The 20442-nt window shown below is 46.8% G+C and overlaps 1 pseudogene; it reads left to right on the top strand.

Moving 5' to 3' along the window:
* Positions 1 to 1383: 1383 nt before the first annotated feature.
* LOC100598988 lies at positions 1384 to 3319 on the top strand (annotated as a pseudogene).
* The last annotated feature ends 17123 nt before the right edge of the window (positions 3320 to 20442 follow it).

Here is a 20442-nt window from a genome sequence, read left to right on the forward strand (position 1 = left end):
CGAGACTCCGTCTCAAAAAAAAAAAAAAAAAAAAAAACGTGTTTGGTAGACAAAAGCTTATAAAATACAAATCATAGAAAGAGAAGTGCTTGTAGGTCTCAGGACCTGATTCTATGTCTCTGGGTAAAATAACGTGGCCAGCCCCACCAGCACAGCCTCCTCTGTGGGCGGCTCAGAGTGGGCCACCATTCTCAGCCTTGTGTGCACTTTATCTTCACTCCTCACCCTCAGGCTCTCTGAGATAGGGACTGTCATGACCATTCTGTAGATGCGGCAGCTGCTCGAGGTCACACGGTGAATAGTGGTGGATTTGGCAACTGAGCCCAGACTGGGATTCTGAGGACAAACCCGTAACCACTCGGTGCTCAGCTGGTATCTCGGTCACACCTCGTCAAGCAGCCCTGCTGACCAGGAACCAGGTGAGCGGAGCAGACAAAAGCCCCGAGGAGAGGCAGTAGAGCTCAGTGGTTGGCGAAGGCGGAGTATGCACTGATTCAGGTGATAACAACCTGCTTCACGGAGTTGGTGGGGCACTTACATGAGACCAGGTGAAAATGCAAATCTCAGTGCCTGTGACATAACCATAACTACTGCATACTGACTGCAGGAGAAAGGGAGCTCAGGCTTATGAAGGAGGTAAAACAGATAGGATAGAACCTAACTTTCAGAAAGTCTAGCTGGGTGCAGTCACTCACACCTGTAACCCCAGCACTTTGGGAGGCCAAGGCAGGAGGATCACTTGAGCCTAGGAGTTCGGGACCAACCTGGGCAACGTGTTGAGATCTTGTCTCTACCAAAAATTTAAAAATAGCCAGGTGTGGTGGCGTGTGCCTGTAGTTCCAGCTACTTGGGAGGCTGAGGTGGGAGGATCCATTGAGATGGGGAGGTTGAGGCTGCAGTATGTTGTGACTGCGCCACTGCACTCCAGCCTGGGTGAAAGAGAAAGACCCTGTCTCAAAAAAAAAAAAAAAAAAATCCTAAAAGTTGGTATTCTAAAGAGGGAGAGAGAGCCACACCAGTGATTACACAGTAGTCACTTCGGCATATGGATTTTGGTTTCATTGTCTATAAAATGTCCCTACTATGTTTCACATATACCCTTATCAAAGTACCTACTGATTTCAATCATTTGTTTGCATGCCTGTCTCCTTATTCTACTGTGAGCTCCTCGAAGGCAGAATCCCATCTGTTCATCTGTGAACCCCTGTGCCTAGTATATGCCTAGCCTAGGCCCATGGGAGTTTAGAAAATGTTTGAGAAATAAACAACTGTGAACTCTGAGGACCTTTCCAGCTCAGAACTTCTCCAAGTCTGAGTTTTTAGTTCAACAAATAATCCGTGGTGCACTGGCCTGGGCACTGCAGGACAAAAAGAGATAAGCCAATGAGCCTTCAACAGTATTCCAAGAACCGGTATTTGTGATGAATCAATTTTTAGGAAGTCATACTACAGATACCCTTGTCCACCTGCCCAAAGATGTAGGCTCAAGGATTCTTACTGAAGCCTTATGTTATGGTAGCATTAAAAGATTGGAAACAGGCCTGGCGAGATGGTGCATGTCTATAATCCCAGCTTTTTAGGAGGCCAAGGCAGGAGGATCACCTGAGCTCAGGAGTTCAAGACCAGTCTGGGCAACACAGTGAGACCCCATCTCTACAACAAATACAAAAATCAGCCGGGCATGGTGGCATGTGGCTGTAGTCCCAGCTACTCAGGAGGATGAGATGGGAGGATCACTTGAGCTTGGGAGGTCGAGGCTGCAGTGAACCAAGGTCACACCACTGCACTCCAGCCTGGGTGATAGAGCCATACCCTGTCTCAAAAAAAAAAAAAAAAAAAAAAAAAAAATTGGAAACAACCTAAATGCCCATCAGTAGAGGGCTGGCTGCATAAATGCTGGTATAGTCATCTAATGGAAAGCTATGTAGACATTAAAAAGAATGAAGCAGGCTTAAATATGCAAAACATGATACAATCTCTGAGACAGATGATTCAGTGCAAAAATAAATTTACAGAAGTCTGTGTACTATCCTATTTGTGTGGTTTTTGCCCAAGGAATACATATATAGGTACATACTTAACAAATGCAAAGACTAGCTCTAGAACAGTGCTGTCCAATAAAATCGTAATGTAAGCCACAATTGCAAGCCATGTATGTAATTATGTAATTTTAAATTTTCCAGTATTCTTATTAAAGGATAAAACAAAATAGGGGAAATTAATATTAATATATTTTACTTAACTCAATATAGCCAAAATATTATTGTTTGAACATTTAATCAATATTTTTAAATTACTAATATTGTATCTATATTTTTGTACCAAGTATTTGAAATCTGTATATATTTTACACTTACGACACATCTCAATTCAAACTAGCCACATTTCAAGTGCTCCATAGTCACACGCCACCATACTGGACAGGACAGGTCTGGAAGGACTTCAGAGGATGGTAACAACAGAGATTTCAGGTAATTGACAATCAGGAAAGGGGCTGGGGGCAGTGGCTCATGTCTGTAATCCCAGCACTCTGGGGGGCCGAGGAGGGCAGATCACCTGAGGTCAGGGTTTGAGACCAGCCTGGCCAACATGGCAAAACCCCATCTCTACTAAAAATACAAAAATTAGCTGGGTGTGGTGGCACACGCCTATAATTCCAGCCACTCAGGAGGCTGAGGCAGGAGAATCGCTTGAACCTGGGAGGCAGAGGTTGCAGTGAGCCAAGATCATACCACTGCACTCCAGCCTGGGTGACAGAGCAAGACTCTTTCTCAAAAAAAAAAAAAGAACAAAGAAAGGATGGAAGGAAGGAAGGAAGAAGGAAGGAAGGAAGGAAGGAAGGTCGGTCGGTCTGGGTTTTAAGTGCTCCAAGGAGGTGGCCTCTGCCATGCGCGGGGCCATCATCCTGGCCAAGCTCTCCATTGTCCCCGTAAGCAGAGGCTGCTAGGAGAACAAGATTGGCAAGCCCCACACTGTCCCTTGCAAGATGACAGGCCGCTGCAGCTCCGAGCTGGTGCACCTCATCCTTGCACCCAGGGGCACTGGCATCGTCTCGGCGCCTGTGCCCAAGAAGCTGCTCATGATGGCTGATATCGATGACTGCTACACCTCAGCCCAGGGCTGCACTGCCACCCTGGGCAACTTCGCCAAGGCCACCTTTGATGCCATCTCTAAGACCTATAGCTACCTGACCTCCGACCTCTGGGAGGAGACTGTATTCACTAGGTCTCCCTATCAGGAATTCACTGACCACCTCGTCAAGACCCACACTAGAGTCTCAGGGCAGTGGACCCAGGCTCCAGCTGTGGCTACAATATAGGGTTTTTATACAAGAAAAATAAAGTGATTAAGCCTGAAAAAAAAAAAAAAAGACACAAACATACACATTAGCCTAGGCCTACACAGGGTCCAGATCATCAATATCACTGTCTCCCACCTTCCACCGTCACATCTCATCCCACCAGAAGGTCTCTAAGGGCAGCAACACATATGGGGCCGTCATCTCCTATAATAGCAATGCCTTATTCTGGAATACTTCCTAAAGGACCTGCCTGAGGCTCTTCTCGAGGAGGTATCACTCTGAAGAAATACATGGTGGTTTGCTTGGTTTGTTTCTTTTTCCTTTTCTTTTTGGACACAGATTTTCACTCTGTCACCCAGGCTGGAGTGGAGTGCAGTGGCACAATCACAGCTCACTGCAGCCTCAACCTCCTGGGCTCAAGTGATCCTCCCATCTCAGCCTCCCAAGTAGCTGAAGCTACAGGCATGTGCCACCATGCTCAGCTAATCTTTTTACTTTGTTGTGGAGATGGGGCCTCACTATGTTGTCCAGGCTCTTGAACTCCTGGGCTCAAGCAATCCTCCTGCCTCGGCCTCCCAAAGTGCTGGGATCACAAGTGTGAGCCACTGCACCTGGACCTGTTTCTTTTTTCATCATAGATTTTCTTTTTTTTTTTTTTGTTTTTTGTTTTTAAGTTAATGCTTTTCTTTTTTTATTATTTTATTTATTTATTCATTTATTATTATTTTTTATTATTATACTTTAGGTTTTAGGGTACATGTGCACAATGTGCAGGTCTGTTACATATGTATCCATGTGCCATGTTGTTTTGCTGCACCCATTAACTCATCATTTAGCATTAGGTATAGCAAAGAGGTGGAACCAACCCAAATGTCCAACAACGATAGACTGGATTAAGAAAATGTGGCACATATACACCATGGAATACTATGCAGTCATCATAGATTTTCTTGTCAGCAAATACTGCACTGTAAACATTCCTCTCTATTGAGGAAAACCTTTCATTGTTGAGGGGTCCATATTTCCAAACTTTTTTTTTTTTTTTTTGAGACAAAGTCTCACTCTCTTCGCCCAGGCTGGAGTGCAGTGGCGCGATCTCGGCTCACTGCAAGCTCCACCTCCTGAGTTCACGCCATTCTCCTGCCTCAGCCTCCTGAGTAGCTGGGACTACAGGCGCCCACCACCACACCCAGCTAATTTTTTGTATTTTTAGTAGAGACGGGGTTTCACCATGTCAGCCAGGATGGTCTCGATCTCCTGACCTCGTGATCCACCCACCTCGGCCTCTCAAAGTGCTGGGATTACAGGCGTGAGCCACTGCGCCCGACCCATGTTTCCAAGCTTTTAAAGGAGCTGGTTGAGGTCTGTAAAAGCTTTTGCTAAGCCCTTCACTGTGAATTTTCTTGGAAGTTCTTTTTCTTCTGCAGTTTCTTTTTCTCTTGTCTGTTCTTCAGCTATGTGTTCCTGTTCCAGTTCCAACAACCCCTCATTCATCGGTTCCTTAGGAACCACCTCTAGGACCTCCTCAATGGCATCCTCATCCACACCGAGGTTAAAGTTGTTTGCCATCTCCAACCACAGCTATGTTGATTTTTTGCAACCTTCTTATCCTTGGCAAATCCTTTGAAGTCATGAACAAACCTATTCAGTTTCTCCTTCCAGATGCCATGCAGACATGCCTTGATGACACTGCCCCAGTCCCAAACAAGGTCCTTGATGCAGTCGTAAACGTTGTAATCCTTCTAGAATTACATTAGTGTCTTCTTAGTGTCTCTCTCAGTTGCAGTAATAGCCTGGGTAAAGGTCTTCCTTGGGTAGCTGATATGGTTTGACTGTGTCTCCACCCAAATCTCATCTTGAATTATAGCTCCCATAATTCTCATGTGTTGTGGGAGGAATCCGGTGGGAGATAATTGAATCATGGGGTGGTTTCCCCCATATTGTTCTCATGGTCATGAATAATTCTCATAAGATCTGATGGGGCCGGGCATGGTGGCTCATGCCTGTAATCCCAGCACTTTGGGAGGCCAAAGCAGCCAGATCACTTGACGTGAGGGATTTGAGACCAGCCTGGCCAATATGGTGAAACCCCATCTCTACTAAAAATACAAAACTTAACTGGGTGTGGTGGTGCACACCTGTAATCTCAGCTACTGGGGAGGCTGAGGCAGGAGAATTGCTTGAACCCAGGAGGCAGGGGTTGCAGTGAGCCGAGATCACACCACTGCACTCCAGCCTGAGCGACAGAGTGAGACTCGGTCTCAAAAAAAAAAAAAGATCTGATGGTTTTACAGGGGGAAAGCCCTTTCGCTTGGTTCTCATTCTGTCTTGTCTCCCGCCATGTAAAGTGTGACTTTCATCTTCCACCATGGTTGTGAGACCTCCCCAGCCATGTGGAACTGTGAGTCCATTAAACCTCTTTTTCTTTACAAAGTACCCAGCCTGGGGTATGTCATTATTAGCAGCGTCAAAACGGACTAATACAGTAGTAGACCTTAAAAGCTGCTAGAGCTCCTTGATCCATTGGTTGGATCAAAGAGGTGGTATTTGAAGGGAGAAACACCACCCTGATACCGGGATGAAGATCACCAGTAAAAGCCAGACATTTGGGAACATTATCAACAATAAGCAAAATATTGGAAGGTATGTTCTTCCCAAACAATACTTCACTGTGCTGGCGTAGCAATTCAGGAATGCACCTTGGAAGCAGAGGTTCCATGACTTTTCATTGCTCCTGAAGTACACTGGCAGTGTGTGCTTGTTTTTTTGTTTGTTTGTTTTGTTTTGTTTTGTTTTTTTGAGATGGAGTCTTGCTCTATTGCCCAGGCTGGAGTGCAGTGGCATGATCTCGGCTCACTGCAACCTCCACCTCCCAGGTTCAAGCCATTCTCCTGCCTAAGCCTCCCGAGTAGCTGGGATTACAGGCATGCACCACCACGCCCCGCTAATTTTTGTATTTTTAGTAGAGGTAGGGTTTCACCATGTTGGCCAGGATGGTCTCGATCTCTTGACCTCGTGATCCGCCCACCTCGGCCTCCCAAAGTGCTGGGATTACAGGCATGAGCCACCATGCCCAGCCTTTTGTTTGTTTTTTAAAAGACAGGGTCTCACTCTATCACCCAGGCTGGAATGCAGTGGCATGATCATTGCTCACTACAGCCTTGCACTCCTGGGCTCAAGAGATCCTCCTGCCTTGGCCTCCCAAAGTGCTGGGATTACAGGTGTGGGCCACCATGCCAGGCCTCAACACGAATTTATTGATAAGCTGGAAGGCCCTGGAGTTCTCCCTGTACCAGATCACAAAGGGTTTCAGTTTGTAACCTGTCACATTGCTCTCAAGCAAGACTGTTATTCTGTCCTTAAAAGCCGTGAAACCTGGCATTAACTTGGCCTCTTTATAAATGAAAGTACTTTCAGGCATCCATTTTCGGAATAGGAGGTTTCATCCATATTAAAGATTTGCTCCTGCAAGTAATTTTGCTCACAATCAGCTTATCTAGAGTTTCCAAAAATTCTTCAGCTGCCTTCACATCAGCACTTACAGACTCACCACTCACTTTCACATTATGTAATGAATAACGATTCTTGAATAGTTTAAGCCACCCAGAGCTAGCAGTAAATTCCACACTGTAGTTGGATCCAGTCTTTCCTTTCAACATCACAAACAAACTTTGCTTTGTCAGTGATTGTCATGTGGCTGAGAGGGATATGCTTCTGTGTCTGGTCTTCAATCCAGGTCATTAGAAATGTAACCAGATCAGATTTAGGCCCTTCTCTCGTTTTTGTTCATTTCATTGCCTTCAGTGAAGCAGATCCTTTAACAGCTTCTATCATTTTGTTCTTGTTCTTCAAAATCATAGCTATGGTGGAACGGACCTACCTGCCTGGCAAGTAATAGTCATTGCGGATTTGCCACCTTTGTAGTCCTTAATCACTTTTAATTTTGCTTCCAGGTCAACCACTCGATGTGGCCTCTTCCTGGCAACATTAGCTGTGAATTTTGTATGTGTAGGGGCCATAAAACAAAATGACCCAAGATCAAATCAAATACAGAGAAAATGGTGCAATCAAGAGATGCAGTAAACGCAAGATGTATGTAGGAGTGTACTCTAAAATAACAGGAAGGCTGAAGCAGGAGGATCACTTGAGCCCAGGAGTTAGAGGCTGCAGCGAGCTATGATTGCACTACTGTGCTCCAGCCTGGGAGACAAAGCAAGACCTTGTGTCTAAAAATAAAAATCAGGCCAGGCGCAGTGGCTCACGCCTGTAACCCCAACACTTTGGGAGACCGAGATGGGCGGATCGCTTGCACTCAGGAGTTCAAGACCAGCCTGGGCAACATGGTGAAACCCCCGTCTCTACCAAAAATACAAAAGTTAGCTAGGTGTGCTGCCACATGCCTGTAATCCCACCTACTCAGGGGTGGGGAAGGCTGAGGCAGGAGAACTGCTTGAACCTGGGAGGTGGAGGCTGCAGTGAGCCGAGATTGTACCACTGCACTCCACCCTGGGCAACACAGTAAGACTCTGTCTCAAAAAAATAAATAAATAAAAAATAAAAATCAATTAATTAAAAAACATGTATTTTTCTAAAATAAATAAATAAAATAACAATTACAATGCGCAGCATAGGCCAGGTGCAGTGGCTCATATCTATAATCCCAGCACTTTGGGAGGCCAAGGTAGGAGGATTGCTTGAAGCCTGGAGTACAAAACCAGCCTGGCAACAAAGTGAGACCCTTGTCTCTACAAAATAAAATAAAAATTCAAGGTAAGTACAGAATAGTAAATACACAACCCAGTAATATAGTTGCTAATTATCATTATCAAGTATTACATACTGTACATAATTGTGTGTGCTATACTTTTATATGACTGGCAGCACAGATTTGTTTACACCAACATTACCACAAACACATGAGTAATGCGTTGCACTACAATAACTTTATTTTCCATTTATTTATTTATTTTTATTTATTTTTTTTCTGAGATGAAGTTTCGCTCTGTCGCCCAGGCTGGAGTGCAGAGGCACAATCTCAGCTCACTGCAAGCTCCGCCTCCCGGGTTCACGCCATTCTCCTGCCTCAGCTTCCCGAGGAGCTGGGACTACAGGCGCCCGCCACCACACCCGGCTAATTTTTTTGTATTTTCAGTAGAGACGGGGTTTCACCGTGTTAGCCAGGATGGTCTCGATCTCCTGACCTCGTGATCCACCCGCCTCAGCCTCCCAAAGTGCTGGGATTACAGGCATTAGCCACCGCACCCGGCTTGTTTTTCTTTTTTTTTTTTTTGAGACGGAGTTTCACTCTTGTTGCCCAGGCTGGAGTGCAATGGCACAATCTTGGCTCACTGCAACCTCTGCCTCCTGGGTTCAAGTGATTCTCCTGCCTCAGCCTCCCAAATACTTGGGATTGCGGGTGCCCGCCACCATGCCCAGCTAATTTTTTTTTTTTTTTGTATTTTTAATAGAGACAGGGTTTCACCATGTTGGTCAGACTGGTCTCGAACTCCTGACCTCAAGTGACCCACCCACCTCCCAAAGTGCTGAGATTACAGGTGTGAGCCACCATGTCCAGCCTACAATGACTTTAAGACTTCTACCACATCACCAGAAGATAGGAATTTTTCAGCTCAATTATAATGTTATGGGACCACTGTTTGTAAGTGAACTGTCATTGACAGAAATATTAGGAGGCACATAACTGTATTTAGGAGTAGAATTCCTAGGTCATAGAGGATGTATATCTTCATTACTAAAATATCTTTAATAGATATTGCCAGACAATTTTCCAACGTGGGTGTACCAATTCACCCTCCCATCTGAGGCACCAGAGGTTTTTAACATTCTGCAGGTGATTCTAATATTCAGCCAAGGCTAAGAAGCACTGCCTTGCAGTGTTGATGATAACTTTAGGGAGGGCTCTGATGGAGAGCTACGAGAACCTGTAATGACGAGGCTTGATCCAGGAAGGAAGGAAGAGGTCCCAGAAGGGGTGCTTGGTTGATCTCTGAGGGTTCACTCTAAGAGTCCAGACGGTAAGGAAGGCTAGCACAGCTGCAGCACAGGGAGAGTGGTTGGAGACTATGGGGCAGAGAGGCAGGCAGGGGCTAGAAAATACCAGGCTTTCAAGGCCATGTCAAGGATTATTTTTTTATCCTTTTATTTGGAAATAAGGCCAGGTGCAGTGGCTCATGCTTGTAATCCCAGCACTTTGGGAGGCTGAGGAGGGTGGATCACTTGAGGTCAGGAGTTAGAAACCAGCCTTGTCAATATGGTGAAACCCCATCTCTACTAAAAATACAAAAAAAAAAAAAAAGACCAGGCACGGTGGCTCACACCTGTAATCCCAGCACTCTGGGAGCCCGAGGCAGGTGGATTACCTGAGGCCAGGAGTTCGAGACCAGCCTGGCCAACATGGTGAAACCCTGTCACTACTAAAAATACAAAAAAATATATAGCTGGGCATGGTGGCGCATGCCTGTAATCCCAGCTGCTCAGGAGGCTGAGGCAGGAGAATCACTGGAACCTGGGAGACTGAGGTTATAGCTAACTGACATCACATCACTGCATTCCAGCCTGGGCAACAGAGTAAAACATGACTTTCATCTTCCACCATGGAAGATGAAAAATAAATAAAACTATCTCAAAAAATAAATAAAATCATTTTGAAATAATTTTAAGCTGATAGAAAAGTTGCAAAAATAATAGAGAAGTCCCATGTATCCTTTACACAACTTCCCCTCATGTTAAAACTCACATAAGCATCATAAAATGATCAGAACCAGGAAAATAGCAGTACAATATTACTAACCAAACTACAGTGCTTAGTCACATTTCACCAGTTTTCCCCCAATGTCTTTTTCCTGTTTCAGGATCCAATCCAGGGTCCACATTGCATTTAGTTGCTGTCTCCCTCGTCTCCTCCAATGTATGTCAGTTCCTCAGGTTTGCCTCATGGCCTTGACACATTTTAAGAGTACTGGTCAGTTAGGATGTAGAGTGTCTTGCAATTTTGGCTTGTCTGAGATTTTCTCAGGATTAGATCAAGGTTATAAATTTCTGGCAAGAATTCCACAGAAGTTATCTTAGTACTGGCACTGTTAACCTCAATCACTTCATTTCCTTGGCGTCTGCCAGGTTTTCCCATTGCAAAGTGACTGTTACAACATTTTTACTAAGAAAAAAGGGATGGCATTGAAGGATTTGAAGCAAGGGAAGTAAATTTAGATTTATGTTTTAAAAATCCTGCGCTGGTGGCAACATGAAGAACAGATTAGAAGGGGCTAGAATGTATGTGGGGAAGATTGGTTGGGAGTATACTGCAGTCTAATATGTGATGGTGGAAGTGGAGAGAAGTAAGCAGATTCTAGAGATGTTTAGAGATATCCTGGCCGGGTGTGGTGGCTCATGCCTGTAATCCCAGCACTTTGGGAGGCTGGGAGGCAGGAGGATTACTTGGGCCCAAGAGTTCAAGACCAGCCTGGGCAACATATTGAGACTCTCGTCTCTACAAAAAAAAATTTTTTTAATTAGCTGAGCATGGCTGGGCACAGTGGCTCACCCTTGTAATCCCAGCACTTTGGGAGGCCGAATTGGATGGATCACCTGAGGTCAGGAGTTCATGATCAGCCTGGCCAACATGGTGAAACCCCGTCTCTACTAAAAATACAAAAAATTAGCTGGGCGTGGTGGCGGGTGCTTCTAATCCCAGCTACTCAGGAGGCTGAGGCAGGAGAATCGCTTGAACCCAGGAGGCAGAGGTTGCAGTGAGCCGAAACCACAATGCATTCCAGCCTATGTAACAACAGCGAAACTGTGTCTCAAAAAAAAAAAAAAAAATTAGCTGGGCATAGTGGTGTACACCTGTGGTCCCAGCTACTCAGGAGGCTGAGGTGGGAGGATCACTTGAGCCCAGGAGGTCGAGGCTGCTCCAGCCAGGGAGACAGAGTGAGACTCTGTCTCATAAAAAGGAACATCTAGAGATATTTAAAACCATAGGGCGGGTTAATGAGACCATGCAGAGATTCTGATTTAATTGGTGGGCAGTCGGGCCTGGGCACAGCCAATCTTAAAAGCACCCATGTAATTGTGATGTTGAGCCGCAGGTGAGGTCTGTGTCCAGCCCACGGCTTGCTCCACACAGGCCTCAGATGAAAGCAACTCAGAAGAACAACACTCAAGCTGCTCAGGTCTGTTTGGACACATGCGGATGAAGATGCAGCTGGGGGGCATCCCCTGCCATCTTCTCACAGCCCAGAGAAAGCTGACTGGTGGGGAGGGTAGAGGAAGCTAATGAGAGCAGAGGACCCAGGGAGCACTTACTAGCACACCACTGACTCCCCAGGTAGGGTTCCAGAGAAAATACAATCAAATCAGAATTTTTGGTAAATAATGAATAATTTTTAGTATGTCTCAAATATTGCATGGAGCACATACAAACTAAAAAATTATTTGTTGGCCGGGCACAGTGGCTCACGCCTATAATCCCACCATTTTGGGAGGCCGAGGTGGGTGGATCAATTGAGGTCAGGAGTTCGAGACCAGCCTGACAAAAATGGTGAAACCCCGTCTCTAAAAAAAAAAAATTAGCCAGGCATGGTGGCACACAGCTGTAATCCCAGCTACTCGGGAGGTTGAGGCAAGAGAATCACTTGAATCTGGGAGGTGGAAGTTGCAGTGAGCCGAGATCACACCATTGCACTCCAGCCTGGGCAACAAGGGCAAAATTCCGTCTCAAAAAAATATATCTATTATTTGTTTATCTGAAATTCAAATTTAATTGGGTAGTCCCTATTTTTATTTGCCAAATGTGGCAATTCTATCCCCAAGACAAGGATCCAATGGGTTTAGCTCATTCCCATCCAGTTCAGCAGCTTCCAGACCAAAGGGACTATTCTCTGCCTCTGCCTCCTCCTCTTGCTCCTGTCTCATCCCTAGTCTGGCCTGACCAAGAGCAGGTCAGTACAGGCACCGGCTCCCTCTCACCCCGCTGACCAGCCTTTACATGAGAACACACACAGGGGTTTCTGTCACAGGACCTAGGGGGAAACACTCAGCCTTCCACTCCAAACACACTCACTTCTTCATTCAGTGAATATTTTTTGAGCACCTACTATGTGCCAGGTGCTGTTCTAGCCAGAGGGATAAGCAGTGGACAAGTCAGATGAGTTCCTGCTCTCTGGGGGCCTCTGTTCCTGCATTTCAGGTTGAGGAAATGGACAATAACCCAGAAAACGACTGTTGAAATGGTGATGACAACAGTGAAAGGACGTGGCAACAGTGACTGAGACCAACTTGAGATGGGGTCTGGGAGGGCCTCACTGAGCGGGTGACATTACTTTGAGTTGAAGGACTGGCAAGAGCCAGTTACATAAACACGTAGGGAGGAGTCTTCCATCGGGTAGGGCTCCAGCACGTCTGGCCGGTTGGTGGGACTTGCTGGTTGGTGGGACTCTATCCTAGCCAATTCCAAGCTACCGACATGACATGGCAATTTTAAGAAAGCTAATATTTATGTATTTATTTATTTACTTTTTTGAGATAGGGTCTCACTCTCACTTTGTCACCCAGGCTGGAGTGCAGTGGCACAATCACAGCTCACTACAGCCTCGACCTCCCAGGCTCAAGTAGTCCTTCCACCTCAGCCTCCTGAGTAGCTGGTACTACAGGTGCACACCACCACACCCGGCTAATTTTCTTTGTAAAGATGGGGTTTTACCATGTTGCTCAGGCTGGTCTCAAACTCCTGGACTCAAGCCATACTCCCACCTTGGCCTCCCAAAGTGTTGGAACTACAGATGTGAGCCACCATGCTTGGCCAGAAGCTAACATTTTAAATGGTTTTGGACCTTAGAGTGTGAGGGCCAAATGGCTGTATCAAGATCCTACTCGCATGGGGTTTTTCCAGGCTATAGGCCTCAGTTTCTTCTCCCCATCCATCTTCTCCGCTCATTCACGGCAACTTTTGATTTTTAGACAGGGTCTTACTCTGTCGCCCAAGCTGTAGAGCAGTGGTACAATCTCCAGGGTTCAAGTGATCTTCCCACCTCAGCCCCCTACCTCCCAGGAAGTAGCTGGGACTACAGGAGTGCACCACCATACCCAGGTAAGCACTGAGACTTTTGAGAGGCCCTTTTGGAAATCCAGGAGAGGCAGTCTTGCTCCTTTTTGCCCCACAACACCATTGCCTCCCTGTTTCCTCTCAGAACACATTCCTGGCTGGAGAAAAACTGACTTTAAAAACCAAAGTCTTAGGCCGGACGCGGTGGCTCACACCTGTAATCCCAGCACTTTGGGAGGCCGAGGCGGGTGGATTACAAGGTCAGGAGATCGAGACCATCCTGGCTAACACGGTGAAACCCTGTCTCTACTAAAAATACAAAAAAATTATCCAGGCGTGGCGGCCTGCACCTGTAGTCCCAGCTGCTGGGGAGGCTGAGGCAGGAGAATGACGTGAATCTGGGAGGCGGAGCTTGCAGTGAGCCAAGATCGCGCCACTGCACTCCAGCCTGGATGACAGAGCAAGAGTTCGTCTCAATAAATAAATAAATAAATATAAAAACCAAAGTCTTGCCAGACAAGGTGGCTCATGCCTGTAATCCCAGCACTTTGGGAGGCCGAGGTGGGCAGATCACCTGAGGTCGGGAGATAAAGACCATCCTGGCTAACACGGTGAAACCCCGTCTCTACTAAAAACACAAAAAATTAGCCAGGCGCGGTGGTGTGAGCCTGTAGTCCCAGCTACTCGGGAGGCTGAGGCAGGAGAATTGCTTGAACCCAGGAGGCGGAGGTTGCAGTGAGCCGAGATTGTGCCACTGCACTCCAGCTTGGACGACAGTGCAAGACTGTCTCAAAAACAAGCAAAACAAAGAAAACACAAGTCAAAGATACTTGGCTCCCTCCTATTTCCGTGAAGATGAGCTCTGAGGATCAGTGGATCCTGCAGGCATCAGCCCCTGTCCTGGATACTGCCATGCAACTCAGTTATGCCTCCCTTGTTGTGCCCCAATTCTATTTTTTTCTTTGTGTGTGTGTGTGTGTTTGTGTGTGTGTGTGTGTGTGTTTTGTTTGTTTGGTATTAGATTCAAGGTTTTTTTGTTTGTTTGTTTGGAGACAGAGTGTTGCTCTGTCACCAGGCTGGTGTGCAGTGGCACAATCTCAGCTCACTGCAACTTCCTCCTACAAGGTTCAAGCGATTCTTCTGCCTCAGCCTTCTGAGTAGCTGGGACTACAGGCATGCACCACCATGCCTGGCTAATTTTTGTACTTTTAGTAGAGATAGGGTTTTACCATATTGGCAGGGCTGGTCTTGAACTCCTGACCTCGTGATCTGCCTGCCTCAGCCTCCCAAAGTGCTGGGATTACAGGTATGAGCCACTTCACCCAGCTTTTTTTTTTCTTTTCTTTCCTTTTTTTTTTTCTTTTTGAGACAGGGTCTCACTCTCCCAGGCTGGAGCGCAGTGGTACAATCTCGGCTCACTACAACCTCTGCCTCCTGGGTTCAAACGATTCTCGTGCCTCAGCCTCCCAAGTAGCTGGGTTTACAGGCATGCACCACCACGCCTGGCTCATTTTTTGTATTTTTAGTAGAGACTGGGTTTCACCATGTTGGCCAGGCTGATCTTGAACTCCTGACCTCAAATGATCCGCCCACTTCAGCCTCCCAAAGTGCTGGGATTACAGGCGTGAGCCACCGCACCTGGCCTTTCTTTTCTCTTACTTTTAGACACAAGATCTCACTCTGTAACTCAGGCTAGAGTGCAGTGGCTCAATCATAGCTCACTGGCAGCCTTGAACTCCTGGCCTCAAGTGATCTTCCTGCCTCAGCCTCCCAAAGCACTAAGATTACAAGCATGTGCCATTGTGCCCCAATTTTGTTTTTGGTTTTGTTGTTGTTGTTGTTGTTGGTTTGAGATGGAGTCTCACTCTGTTACCCAGGCTGGAGTGCAGTGGTGCAATCTCAGCCCACTGCAACCTCTGCCTCCCAGATTCAAGCGATTCTCCTGACTCAGCCTCCTGAGTAGCTGGGATTTCAGGCATCTGCCACCACACCCAGCTAATTTTTGTATTTTTAGTAGAGACGGGGTCTCACCATGTTGGCCAGGCTGGTCTCAAACTTCCGACCTCAGGTGATCCAACTGCCTCAGCCTCCTAACGTGTTGGGATTACAGGCATGAGCTACCATGCCCGGCCCGCCCTCCCAATTCTAACAAGTGACAACAGATAACTCTGCCCAGTTAAGGAGCCTAGAAACTGATCTTGACTATCAATACCTGCAGTCTGCCACACTGCAGAGGCAACTGTCTGAGCCAGGATGAGATGCAGCGGGGGAGGGAGGCAGGTGAAGGAAAGGGAACCGAAAGCCACTCAGCCTGGATGCTCCCCAAATACCTCCCTGACCCCACAGCCTGCACTTCTCCTCCTCCTGGCCCTGGGGGCTGCAGTATGGAGTGGGGTGAGGCATTGGCGAGGACCCCTTGTGGCCTTCCTGCCTTCTGCCAACCCAGTGGTCTCCGCAGGCAGAGGGTCATACATGAGCAGCTGCTTGCCCAGTCTCCTTCTGGCTGCCCTCCTATCTCTGTTCCCCCAGCTCTCTGCCTGGCAGGGAAGACCTCCTAGAGTTAAGTGGATTTCATGCTATTTTCAAAGTCATTTTTCATGGAAATTTTTTTTTTAACAGAGTCTCATTCTGTTGCCCAGGCTGGAGTGCAGTGCACGACCTCAGCTCACTGCAACCTCCGCCTCCTGAGTTCAAGCGATTCTCCTGCCTCAGCCTCCAGAGTAGCTGGGATTACAGATGCCCGCTATCACACCTGGCTGATTTTTGTATTTTCAGTAGAGACGGGGTTTCGCCATATTGGCCAGGCTGGTCTCAAACTCCTGACCTTGTGATCCACCCGCCTCAGCTTCCCAAAGTGCTGGGATTACAGGCGAGAGCCACCGCTCCCCGCCACATGGAAAAACTTTTATACCATTACACCTACTTTCTGCTGCTTCTTATCTAAAACCTTCCCTCCTCCTCTTCCATGAGATAAACTAGCAATGGGAACACTTACGAACCCACTACTGACACCCTACAGGTAACCTGGGTGTCACTGGCTGGGGTTGGGGAGAAGCAATCACACTAGAAGGTTCTGGTGAGATATCAGGCCAATAAAAGTGGACAGCCGCGGGGCAGGAGCAGGCTCCCCTGCACACACTCTCAGGGCTTTGCTTCTCAGCCTTCCAGCCCCATCCTGACAACTGCCTGGTGGCACGAGCCCTGTCCCTTAGCTTCCCATCCTCCTGTGACAGCCACCAAACTGGAATGAGTCTTTTACAACCAGTGACTAGGGTCACCTGAGGGGCAACTGAGGCATTTCCCAGAGACTCCCAGGCAGCCGACACTCAAAGAGCTGGCTCATTCTCGGAAAATAGGCCACAAGGTACCAGACACAGATCAGCCAGCATAGGCTTCCTGCAAGCCTGCTGCACTTTTTGCCCATTCCATATGGAAGCCTCTATCACACCGTGTCACACCACAGCTGTTGCAAACTGAGGCCTTTATGAGGACAAGAGTTGAATACAAACGGCTCTGTCTCCTCAGCTCACAGCACAGAGCTCAGCCTCTCAGAGGCTGCTAGATAGGAACCTATTACATCTGCCAGATCCCTTGTGAGCAGGGCCGACACAGCCCTTGGCCAAGACTTGTCCAGTAGCCTCAGGTGTGACATGGCATGAAAGCTGTGCTCAGGGGAAAGGATGGGACAGGGATGGACTGGACCAATGGAATTCTCTTTCCTGCGATTTTCCAGCAGTGTGCAACCTTGTGAAACCCGCCATGTTTCTAGGGTCTTGCTGGGATGGAGGTATGGGAGAGAGAACGTTCTAGCATGCCTCTCAGCTTTCTGGACAGTTTAACTAAGAACCTGATGCTGCAGAAACTGGGGTGAAAAATACTCAGAGAAGTGTGTCCAAGGGGAATGAGGGGATGAGCCCAGATTGGCAGGCAGTGAGAATGAAGCAATGGTGGGACATCCAGGAGCAGCGGTTGGGATATGAGATGGATGCTCAGGACCCAGAAGCCACCAGCAATGCCCTGAGGCCTGAGTGCTGGACTCCAGAGAAACATTTGGGGAGCAGCTTATGTTGATCTCCACCAAAATCCTCTTCCTCCAGGGGATAAATGTGGAGATAATTTTTTTTAATTATTCAATGTTTCACTGAATTTTTTTTGGGGGGGTGAAGCTTTTATATTTAAGATTGTTAAATCCTAACATCAACTGAGGTCAGGAGTTCAAGACCAGCCTGACCAACATGGTGAAAACCCGTCTCTACTAAAAATACAAAATTAGCCAGGCGTGGTGGCGCACACCTGTAATCCCAGCTACTCAGGAGGCTGAAGCAGGAGAATTGCTTGAACCCAGGAGGCGGAGGTTGGAGTGAGCCAAGATTGCTCCACTGCACTCCAGCCTGGGCAACAATGGTAAAGCTCCATCTCAAAAAAAAAAAAAAAAAAAAAAAAAAAAAAAAAAAAAAAAAAAAAAAATATATATATATATATATATATATATATATATATAGTTAGAAGCACTTGTTACATTACAATTGCACAGAATGTTGGAAGAAGATGCAAAGTTAACTTCACATTTTTTTCTTCCTTTATTCACACATTGTTCATTTCACTGGACTTTCTACACTGCATCAGAGACAGAAAATGGTGAAGAAAAATACAAATAAGTTCAACAGATGTTGATTTCAAAAATCAGCATGAAGTATTCTTAGCAAATATGGTCACCACTTGGTATCCCTGCCTTTCTAAGCAGATTAGAAAGGAAACAGCTTTTCTACACAAGAATAATTTATCTATACTTATGAAACCTTTTCAAAATCAATAAATATTGATATACCATTTTTTATCTTAATTTCTTCCAACAGAAGCTAAAATTTCTGCCTGTGAGTTCAGGGCTCAGTGCTAGCCTCTGGCAAAAACACCTTTCAGTCCTGGGACAGGAGTGTCTTTAACCTAGAGGGTAACCTTGAACAACAGTATCCATGGATACTGACTTCCTCCTAGAAAACAGGAATCAGACTCCCAGGGGTTCTCAAACTGGGCTCATCTAACACCATGTGCAGGGTACTATCCTATAGGCATTACTGTAATCCCATCTTACAGATGGAAAAAGTGAGGCACAGCAAGGTTATCCGTGTGCATATACTACCTCTCCAATGTCTAAGGTTGGAGTCAGCGGGTGTGAATGGGGCCCCGGAATCCACGCTCCTGAGAAGTTCCCACGGAGACTGTGATCCAGGTGGTTCTTAGACCCCACTGTGAGATACTCCTCCAGGCATCAGAGGATTTGCTCTGGTTTGAGAGTTCAGGCAAAAGAGGAAACAGGAGAATCCAGAACCCCAATAAGGGTAGTTCTCAGGAAGTTGCTACCACCCTCTGATGGCCAAAGCAGTAAGGCAGGTGCCGCGTGCCGATTGGGAACCCGGACACTTTGTCTGTTGCTGCACCTGATTGCCATCTGCTGGCTATATGTGGCTATTGCAGGCCAGATGGGCCCATCCCCAGTCCAACCGCTCCATCAAATGTTAAATGGTTACACTGGAGGTGGGGCTTCAGTGAAGACTCCAGGGCTGTCCAGAGCCTCAACAATGCCACTTGTAGGAGGGAGAAAAGCATGCAGGGGAAAAGGTCAATCTGAATGAGGGGTTGGTGGGGAGAAATAAGCCGGAGAGGAAAGTAGGGGCCAGAATCAGGTGGGCCTCGATACAGTTATGATTTTGCACTGAGGGCAACGGGAAATCCAGCAGTGAGTCAGACTTTTGGTAGGATCATCCCGGCCTGTCAGGAAGAACTAGGATAGTTTGAGTGGAGGCAGAGTCAGTTTGAAAACTGTTCCAGTATCAAAGATGAGGAACAGATGCTGGTATAGATTAGGGGGTAGCTGTGGGGATGCAGAAAAATGGTCCACAAGAAATATGAAGGAAGGGGGATTGATTATGTTCGATAAAACCAAATCCCAAAGGAAAACAGCAGGAAAGGGATAGAGACCCCATTTCACTCATTCCTTCTTTCAACACATTTTAGCACCTATGGTGCCAGGAACAAATCCACCTGCTGGGAACACAGTGGTGTGAGCAAGTCAGAGAAAAGCCCAGATTTTCATGGAGCTTACATTCTGCTGGGGAGGTGGGCAATAATCAAATAAACAAATAAACAACAGAAACATCAGATGGGAGTAAACACCATGAGAATGAAAAGGGTGGTGTGATGGTGACCCTCAGAGATCTGAATGGTAAGAAGTCTGCCATGTAAATATGACAGGAAAAAGCATTCTGGACCATAGCAGCAAACGCAGGGGCTTTTAGAGCAGAAACAAGTGTTCAAGACCAGAGGCAGCTGGTATGGCTGTAGCGCGGTGGGTTAGGGCCAGCATGGAGCAAGAGGCAGAGAGTCAGGGGCAGATTATCTGGGCTTTGTAAAGCAGCACAAGGAATTCTAGGAGTAAAGGGAAGCCACGGACACATTTTAGGCAGGAAAGTGAAAATCCAATTTCATAAACTCTCTCGCTGCTCTATGGAGAACGGGTTGTATAGGGGCCAGGCATGGTGGCTCACGTCTATAATCCCAGCACTTTGAGGCTGAGGCAGGCAGATCTCTTGAGGTCAGGAGTTCGAGACCAGCCTGGCCAACATAGTGAAACCCTGTCTCTACTAAAAAGACTAAAGTTAGCCAGGCATGGTGGCACATGCCTATAATACCACCTACACAGGTGGCTGAGGCATGAGAATTGCTTGAACTCAGGAGGTGGAGGATGCAGTGAACTGAGATTGTGCCACTGCATTCCACCCTAGGTGAGAGACTCTGACTCAAAAAAATAAATAAATAAAAATAATGGGTTGCAGCACTTTGGGAGGCTGAGGCGGGTGAATCATGAGATCAGGAGTTCAAGACTAGCCTGGCCAAGATGGTGAAACCCCATCTCTACCAAAAATTAGCCAGGCATCGTGGCAGGTGCCTGTAATCCCAGCTACTTGGGAGGCTGAGGCAGAGAACTGCTTGAACCTGGGAGGTGGAGGTTGCAGTGAGCTGAGATCACTCCAGCCTAGGCAACAGAGTGAGACTCAGTCTCAAAAAATCATAAAAATAATGG

The sequence above is a fragment of the Nomascus leucogenys genome, chromosome 22a (genome assembly GCF_006542625.1).
Source record: "Nomascus leucogenys isolate Asia chromosome 22a, Asia_NLE_v1, whole genome shotgun sequence".
In the NCBI taxonomy this organism is placed as follows: domain Eukaryota; kingdom Metazoa; phylum Chordata; class Mammalia; order Primates; family Hylobatidae; genus Nomascus; species Nomascus leucogenys.